Below are 10,166 nucleotides of genomic sequence, written 5' to 3'. Positions count from 1 at the left end.
TGACTTCCACTTTATATTCATAAGTATTAAGCTTAAATACTTTCATTTCATCGTGGAATTTTCGATATTCACACTGTAATGAGCACTGAAAATATTCAAAGGTAATATATTCATGTGTTATACCACCAAGGAATGTGATATAGCTGCTTGGCCCTCTAGTTCAGGATGGGCAATCTTATCCACAAAGGGCCGGTGTGTATGCAGGTGTTTGGCGTGACCTTTAGGTCAGCTGTTCGAACCCAGGTGTGAGGCCTCTTCAGCCAGTCAGGCATCTAATTAGTAATCTACTTAGGGAGTTGCAGTGAAAGCATGCATACCCAGCCGCCCTTTCTGGATAAGATTGGCCACCCCTGATCTAGTTTAACTGCATGACTTGAAAGTTTGCCCAAAACAGTCATTCAAATATTATTTAGCACATTTTTTAAAGAGGCTTGTCAGAAGCAGTAATTTATGGTTAGCTGGGTCATGTCATTCCAAAAGTCATTCTGTTCATTCTTACAAAGAAATCCTTATTTAATCAAAACCAGTCCTATCATTCTAAAGCAAATGATTTGTGCTGTGCTGTGTTGCAAATGTCATAGGTTCAAATCCCAGGGAACACACACATGAACTGTAACCCCGCTGCCGAAAGGAAATGTAAACGATCGCATTTTGTAGAATAAAAATAGTTTAGAATGTGTACATGCTAGAATGAGTGAAGTGTCAAGTTATTTGCCACTAACTTAATTAAAGACTGGAAAATTTTAAGAAGGTAACCACAATGTAATCCACACCACCACTATGTCCTTCACTTTGATGTCACAACATGCCATGACATGAAGAGACCATGGAAGACCTCAAGAAGCTGTATTGCATTGGACTGAGTCGTAAAACCACTCCAAAACTGTGTAAGTCAACTGTCCTCAAAGCGAATAATACATATAAACAGAATATGTCAGGCCACAATCACAATCTCCAAGGATGTTGAAATTTTTCTGAATGATCTCACAGAGCAAGACGAAGAAGACATACAAGATATCCAGAACTATCCCAAGACCCAATCCAAGAATCTGTAACCTTTCCTGGATGCAGCTGATGTCTGTCTCCAGTATGACATAGGAAGAAGTACAGTGTTTTACTGAAATGTCTCAGCTGCTCATTTTCATTGAGCATCAGCTCTCTCCCTCTTAATAAACCATCTGAACTGGGCAGATTTCCTGGAATGGTAGGGGACATGAAGCAGTGTGCTTTCTCAGCTCAACTTCTACTCACGGGGGGGGGAGGGTTGGGGGGAGTGGGCTGGGGGGCCATTTTCTCCTCCAGAATTATTATGACTCATGACTTCCATGGGGATGGTGAGTAATCCAGACCAGAAGAAGATAAAAACGCAGCTTCAGACCATGTCATGCCCACCATTGAAAATCAGTTTCTATTGTTTGCAGTTGTGACCTAAGAGGTCAGTCTTAGACATATCTGTCCACTGGACATTCCTCCACACATAAACAAGATCATTCATGTGGTTTCTTGCTAAATTAATACAACTGGAAATGTTCAGTTTTTAAGAGCGAAGGTTAAGATTGCATGAAAGCTGCTTTTAGTCCACAGCCATCATTGTTTACTTGCTGTCATGGCAACTGGAAAAGAGTCGTGGCTCATGGAATTGGAAGGTTCATTTGTGCACACAGTGATCTTCTGAAACATTTACAATTTGCTGCCAAAATTAATAAAAAAGAAAAATGTCTTTTTTTTGTGCTACATGGCTGAAAAGCAGGACATATACAGCAGAACTAACATTTTCAGCACCTGTGAAGTCTGTCCCTATAGTTAGACGCCATCCAGATGGCTTTTTAAACACAGAGCAGCTGACCGAAACCTTAGTGAAACACTGAATTCCAGCTCAGAGAAGAGACTTTGCTGTTTATTTCATGCAGCTGGTGCTAAAATGTTTAACTGAGTCTGTACTTTTTTTGGTTCTCAAGCAGGACCCCTGGCAAGTGAGGCCAACATTTGTTGCTATCATCATTTTCCTCCTGAAATATACAAAAGCTCCCTGTAAATTCTAGTCCATGGCGTGGGGGATAAATAGTAAATCAGGAATGACCAAGGTCCTTTAAATTTTTCCAGTGGCCTCTCATAGCCATTCACTGCATCCCCAGTGACCAGAATGGTCCCCCTAAGGAGCTTTATATGCCCTTTACAGAATTCTTCTGGGATATCCTCATGTATCATAAAGTATCTTAGTGACTGTTGCCAAATTCCTGCCTTGAAATTTTGTCTTTGAAAATGATGTATTTGCTGCGAATAACTGTATAGAAATGATAGCTTTTCTTATTTGTGTGCTTCATAAGGAGATGTGAGATATTCTCACTCATGTGGCTCAGCTTGGGAAGTGAAGTTCTTGGGGATTAAAAGGTTTGATGCTGTAGATTTACTTCGCTCATTGTAACTGCGTCCAGCTCCACCACAGTGCCAACAGGCAAATACAAAGTTGCTCGGGGGGTTGCACAGCAGTCTAGCTAGAAGGTGCTGCAGGCCCAGGGTGAATCCAACTAGAAGATGTGGAAAGTTGACCAAGGTCCCGCTAAGATCTAACACAGGGTTTTTCAAGCTTTATTAAATGAGAGACGGCCAAGAGAAAGCAGGCCAGAGCTACAGACCCACTACCACTAATACGTGACTTTAAAAGTAAATGAGAACTAAGAACCAGGAGGGGCGCTAAGATTTGTTGCTTCAGGGTTCGGGGGGGGGGGGGGGGGGGGCTCATATTAAAGTGTTTATATTGTAAACAAGGTGGCTATAAATGTTGTCAATTAATGGACCTCCTGAAACTGCTTCATAGACCCCTGTGGTGGTACGGACCCCACATTGAACACATTTCATACTGAGTTATATCAAATCCAAAGGGCGATGCTAATTTTCTAGCCACAGGGGGGCCCTTGTTAGAGCAAACCAGGAATATGGTGTAGTGAGCTCCAAGCTGTAGGACTGTCAGAGGGCCAGCCACCCCCAAAAAGCTTTGCTTGTACACAGCCTTTTCGTTGCATATTTCATTAATAAAGTTATTCTTAAAAGCTGTGATTCTGAGCTTTTGTTTCAGCTACAAACCCCATTACTTACAACCGGAGAAGGTGCCAGTTCCACGCAGGCAGGTGCTTTCTCTTAGCAACTCATATTTAAAAAAAATAACATTTTTTTTGCCATAAGGGCAGGCATTCCTGAAGATGACAGATGAGTTCATGCTTTCTATGTGCCAGACGTATTGAAGGGGTGCAGAGGAATCGCAACCCTGCAAGAAGAAGCGCTGGAGCAGAGCTTAGCTGGAAATCTGAGGCTGAGGGAAAAAAAAGGATGGAATGGTTTTGCTGTCAGGGTAACTGGCCCTGCTGCTGGGGAGGCAGCGGAAAGCTGGAAAGGCAAAATGCAAACACAGCCACGGAGTGGGTCTTCCTGCCAGAATGGGGGGGGCATAGTCAGCAATGTACCTTAGCTGGCAGTTAAGCACTGGCCTGGTCCAGTCCCCCCCATGCACACTCTACACTGCATACAGACTCGCCCCACCTGCTAACTATTAGGCTGTCAAATTGCAGGCAAACAAATAAATTTAATATCCCCCATCATTCTAATTATTCCCACACTAGGATCAGGGAGGAATCCAGCAACGCAAAGGGAGGATATCAAACCCACCATCTCTCTGTTTTGGGAGCAAGCCATAAATCATTACATCTCAGACATAAATTATTATGGCGCAGTAATTCAGAGTGTGCCCCCCCCGTCCCACTGTCCAAAGTACAATCCTGCCCTGGCAAAACTAGGCTTGTTGCTTTAGCTTCCCAGCCAAATCAGTGGCTTTCATTTAAAAAAAAAAACAATGGTTATTCATAAAACACAATAGGGCTTCATAAAGTCTTTGAGTCCTGGAAATTCTGACCATGAGCAGAGTTGGTTGATACCTGCAAGACACGTTGCTTCCCCATGGTGCTTTGAAGTCACACACATCTGGTGTCATCATTTTTAAATGTTGCTGAGCTATGTATTGAATATTTGCAATAAAATCAAACAAAATAACACGTGTGTTAATCTAAAATGTGTGAACATTATTTTAAATAAATAATTGTAACCTTTTAAAATATTTTTTTTTTCTCTTCTTACGGAAGTAATTTCACCAAGCGGCTTGTGTTGCATTAAGTGGACTCTGCTGCCCTCTTGTGTCGAATCTAATGTACGGCTCCTCGGGAAAAGGAAGCGCTTATATCACAGTCAAAAGAACATTTTATGCAGACAAAAATGTACTGATGAAATACAGCGTATCGGTAACCTGCAGCAGAAAAAGGTTTTTGCAGTCACTTAATCAAGCTTCTGTGTAACATAAAATGCATTCAATAAGATGGATCAAGTTAATATATCTAATTTAAATCAAGTTAATATATTTTTATTGTCGTCTCCGCTTTATGACGCATGAGTGCCTCACTGAGATGAAATTTTGTGTCTCTTGGTCATAATTCAAAATAAAATGCAAAGATATGACATATAAACATATTGAGATATAAGACAGTAAAACATTGACATCAAAGTCAAGACAAGACAAAATAAGATGTAAAATATAGTTTAAAAATGGATTAGATGGAAAGAGTGTGCAATTGGACAATGAAATGGAATGAACAGAAGGAATCAGGCTCAGTCAGTCAGGCTCAACTTTACACTGAAACAAGAACAATAACATATTGTTAGATTGAACGAACACCTTAAATTGGCCAGTGGCTTCCTGTACTTGCATGCATCCTGTGGAAAATTTAAGACCAAGCTGAGCTATGCTCCAGATTTTCCAGTGTCATTAAACAAAGGAGGAGCCATAGAAACACAGCTGGCAAGTGCTAGAGAACGAGGATGCAGGGAAATAAAGGAGGCCACTCCCCCAACCCGCGACGTTCGTACATTTAACAAACTGATCGCGCTCACCATTTCATGCAGTGTTGTTTAGTCTAAGAATGTTACTCTACCAGACATTTCATTTTCATTTATTTAAAATTTTCTAAACTGTACCTCTCTGTTGGAGCAGGAAAAATCTTCAGTATTCTACTTAAAAATGCAAATTTATTTCTTATTCTTCAGTGTTCCACTACTGTATCAGTTTTTTATGTTTGATCTGTAATTTATCGTATCATTCCTTGAGTGCTGTAATCTGTAAATGATGGGATGATGCCTGCAGTGTTTAATCTGTGAATGATGAGATAGTCCTTATAGTATTTAATCTGTAAATGATGGGATGATGCCTGCAATGTTTAATCTGTAAATAATGGGATGATGCCTGCAGTGTTTAATCTGCAAATGATGGGGTGATGTCTGCAGTGTTTAATCTGTGAATGATGGGATAGTCCTTATAGTATTTAATCTGTAAATGATGGGATGATGCCTGCAGTGTTTAATCTGTGAATGATGGGATGATGCCTGCAGTGTTTAATCTGTAAATAATGGGATGATGCCTGCAGTATTTAATCTGCAAATGATGTGATGATAAATTTGCTCTATAAATCAAAATATAAATTTGATTGATTCATGATGTCTGCAGCGTTTAATTTGCAAATGATGGGGTGATGTCTGCAATGTTTAATCTGTAAATAATGAGATGATGCCTGCAGTGTTTAATCTGTAAATAATGGGACAGTCCTTAGTGTTTAATCTGCAAATGATGTGATGATAAATGTGCTCTATAAATAAAATTTGATTTATTGATAATGTCTGCAGTGTTTAATCTGCAAATGATGGGGTGATGTCTGCAGTGTTTACTCTTTAAATGCAGTGTTGTATCAGCAAATTATTGCCTGATTTCTTTCATTGTAAAGGGATCCATATCAGTTCTTGCTTCTCCAGTCTACCATCATAACCACACAGCTGTTCCTCACCATAGATGACTGGATATTTGTCCCTCTCATCTCAGTGGACATTTTTACTCTAGTGTATGCTAAGTATTTCAGAGACCTGAATGCTGTTTGGGAATATTTTATCCATCCATCCATCCATCTTCTAACCTCTCATCCAGGTCAGCAAAGGGCACAAGGCTGGTGTACATGCTTGATAGGATGCCAGTCCATCGCAAAATTACGTTTGAAAGTTAATCTTGTACTACTGAAAAGCAAACAGATTTTTTTCTGTCTGATGGATTTTGTACTACCTGTCTTAAAATTCCTGAATGGTTATAACAACCACCACAGAGTTAGGGGCACAGTGTCACTGCTGTGTCTACAAACAGTTTGCTTGTATTATTTTACGTGTTTCATATAGTTATTCTGTGATTTATGCTTCTCTCAGAAGCCCCAGCGGTGATGATAGATCCTGCTGGTTCCCTTCCTGCTTTGCCTAAGTTCTTTTTCCCTAGACAGCTGTCATTTATGGGATTTGGAAAAGGAGACGTACCCCCACTCGGAATTCCGGTTCTTTTTTTGGCCGGCAGACTGCGGTCATTTGAGGTTTTGGGTGTTTGCTCTTAAGCAGGCGAAACCATTTGTGTTGTTTTTAAACTTTATATTTCCTTTAATTGATGGGTTTTGCCGTTTAAGTTTAAGTTTGAGCTAATTCTACAAAAAGATATCTTCAGAATATAGAGTGTTCTTGAGGACAACTCAGTTAACAGCTTTCAAGAGAATCCTTTAAAACATCTATAGATAATCCATGTTTACAACAATACAAGTTGTAGTCCTAGCACAGTACTTGGCTATATACTCACAATCCATTGTTGATTTATTGGCTTTGTCGAAATAATCAGATCAAACTTAAACAGGGTTTTCTCTCCACAATGAAATAGTCAAACAAGGTTTCCCGCAGCTCAGCCCAAAGAAAATAGATTAACAAATAATTATAAAAATAAGATTTAAAAAAAAAATTATAAAAACTTCAACATGATATACCAGAATGTCACGGAATGCTCTATTTAGACTGAGAGTCGAGTTTACTCACACATAAAACAGGAAATACGCAATCGTTGGCCAATCAGGAATTGTTTTCATGTACATTTAAAGGATTATCTCGGCGGGTTGTCTCACATAGACGTTGCATTACTATTTATGGAGTTGCAGAAATTTGTTCAAAATTCTTTCAACAAGTTTCAAAGGCTTTTTAGGCGCACAGTTTTATCGCGATTTAACATCATGGAAATGATGTCATGTCGTTTTTCTTTTGTTAATCTGGTATAGTTTATTGTGGTTGAGGCTTTAAAAACATCCATAATTCAGTCTAATGAGTTCATAAACATCATCATTTGTTTCTGCACTCAGGAAAATAATCTGATTATTTCTGGTTGACCATGATAGAGTCATCTGACCCAAGACGACCATTCCCATGTATTTACAGCTTAAAAACTGACAGTTTAAGAGAGTGCCAACGGTCTCTATATCAGCTGGGATGGATTTATTTTGATTGGTCACTCCACTGTAGTCTTGATCTTGAGCTTTGCACCATTGTCCTTCTATCCAATGAGATTACAGAAGTTTTCATCAGCCCCATAGTGGTTTAATTGTAGCAAAGGCTTCGATTTTGCCCCATTTCCTTCAATTCTTACTCTGCCAAGGAAAGGCATTTCTACAACATAATAATACCAACACAATGCTTGGGTGTAGGGCTGGTGGAGGTTGAGCCATAGCCCTTGGGATCCCTGCCAAATGGAACAGGTCACATTTAAAACAAAAGTTACCATTTAGCCTCCTCAGAACAAGGTTCCATGAAGGGCTGTTTAGGTGCTTTTTCCTTACAGGTGTCTTTAGATGTTGTTTACTCAGTAGCGGCTTCCTTCATGCTGTCCTGCGAAATAGATTTAGATATTTTCCAAATAAATGTCAAAATATGTTTTACTGATTCATACTGTTAGCATTTTTTTATCTTAATACCCCTCGTTTCACTTCCCAAATGCTAATCCCAGACAGCGCTTCTGTGGGCTTGAACGGGATTGCTATTCTACCGCTAGGTTCCACACACAAAATGGGCAATTTAAAAACACAAATGAGCCTACTTCTGAGTCGTTTGATTGTAGAGAAACACCCATGTGACTGGGAGAACATGCAAACTGAGGGAACAGAGGAATTCGAACCTGTATCACTGATGTAAGGAAGTGCCACTGTGCCTCCCAATCGCAGCATCAAGACCACATGCAAACACACTGGCAAACAGTGTAGGGATTTTACAAATGGTCCCAAATAATGAAGCCATTGGCTGGAAAAGCAAGGGCATAACTTTGAGCTGAGCATTGGGGGGGGGGTTACAACCCCCACACCCCACCCATAATTTAGGCCCATAGAGTACCTATGAAAAAGGCATTTTCCTGTAACCTCTTCAACCTAAAAACACCCTGATGCCTGATAACAAAGCAAACGGTTACTGGATAAAGTTTACCTTCAAGTTCCTCCTCACAATGAATGGACAATTATATCTACAGCTGGTGTTAATTTAACCATTTAAACTTCCATTTCTAAGTCAGTTCTGGTTTTGGTGTGTCCCGCTATGGCAGGGTTCCCCAGGTCCGGTCCTAGAGGGCCTAGATTTGCCTGCTGAAACGCACCAGCTAACAAACCAGCCAACTAGCTGGCGAGTTTGAGTAAGGTCCGTTTGAGCAGGGAAATCTGCAAACTGTGTTGCAGACTGGCCCTCTAGGACCCGAGCTGGGGAAGCCTGATCTACGGTTTTGCCGTTTTGCAGCATATTTCACTTCAATTTTTCATTATTCAGAAGAAAAGTACAACATAGCAATGTGCTGGAATGAAAAGGCTGAGCCGTAAGGTAGCCAAGTGTCTGGTCTTTTAATATCAAAGGACATTCTTAGAAAGAAGACAAACGTTAATGTGCCACACATTAAACGGATTTTTGTACATTTCTCTACATATGGCTTTATTTGCTGCATATCTGTTAAATTAGATAGATTTTGCTGTTCATACATGAGCTTTAACTAACATAGCTTGACAGTACATAAGAAAATATGAATGTTATCATGTGGCAATTCTGTACCACAATGGAACTGAACCACCCCCCTGAAATGTTTGCTTCCTACAAGCAGGGACGGATTATGGGTTGTGTGGGCCCCTGGGCAAAACGTTCGCGAGGGCCCCCCCCCCCCCACCACTACCAGCACCACCACCACAACCACCACAATTCAAGGGCCCTTGGCAGCCAAACACCCTCCCTATAGGGTCAGGAGCCCTTGTAGGCAGAGGATCAAAGAATGTAGGCCCTCTAAAATAGACAAACGAAAAGACATTGTTGATAAGCGTTGCAAATTGTTTTGGGCTAGGGGCCCCACGGGCCCCCTGCACCCCAAGGGCCCCTGGGCAGTGGCCCCGCTGGCCCGGTCCGTAATCCATCCCTGCCTACCAGGCACGTATTCAGGTAGTAAAATTTGCCAAGCACGTCCTGATTTTGCAGAGTTCAATGCCTCCCTGGGCCAACAAGGGAGGGGCTTGTGTTTCACTTCTTTAACCAATCACAGTCTTCATCGCGTGACATCACCGCATGAATTAAAACCAGTGTTTTCTGCCAAGCGGCAAGGTGCAAAGGTTTCTAAAGTTCCTGTTTTATTTTATTTCATTTAATTGATTTTTTGCTTTATTCGAGTTCCAAGTGTACAACCATATCAATCTATTACAGATATTCACATTTAATTAGAATAGAATCGATCATTTCCAAGAAGAACTACTTTTTTTTTATCATTTTATACTGTGCTACGGAGTTACCATATCACAACAATTTGCATTACTGACATTATTTAAAGTAATTAAAACTAATGGAAAAAACACATTCCATGATTAGAGTATAATGCATACCATGGAGGGACATGTTACTGAGCGCTTAATAGCAGTCTATTTGAAAATGTCCCTCGTGGGTTACTGTATGTCTGCTTTAACTGCAGTGTTACACATTTCCAGTTAAAGCCACTGGCATTGGACTCCTTATCCATTCAACATCATCCCTGGTGACTCACTTATGCATCTGGTTAACATGTAATGCTGTCTGAAGATTCTTAACTTTCCTGTCCCTCAGGATCGACTGTGGACCCACTGCCAGGGTTGATGGCACAGGGAAATGCCAGTTTAAGAAATATGGCCTGAAGTATGAATGACAAGCTTTGGCACCTACTTCTGGTCATTGTAAACGAGGGCCAGAGACCACAAGAGTCACCGCAGATGTCTGTTGGTAGGTGCTCTCAAGGT

Source organism: Brienomyrus brachyistius, chromosome 16 (assembly GCF_023856365.1).
Source record: "Brienomyrus brachyistius isolate T26 chromosome 16, BBRACH_0.4, whole genome shotgun sequence".
In the NCBI taxonomy this organism is placed as follows: Eukaryota; Metazoa; Chordata; class Actinopteri; order Osteoglossiformes; family Mormyridae; genus Brienomyrus; species Brienomyrus brachyistius.
Note: the sequence above shows the minus strand (reverse complement) of the source record.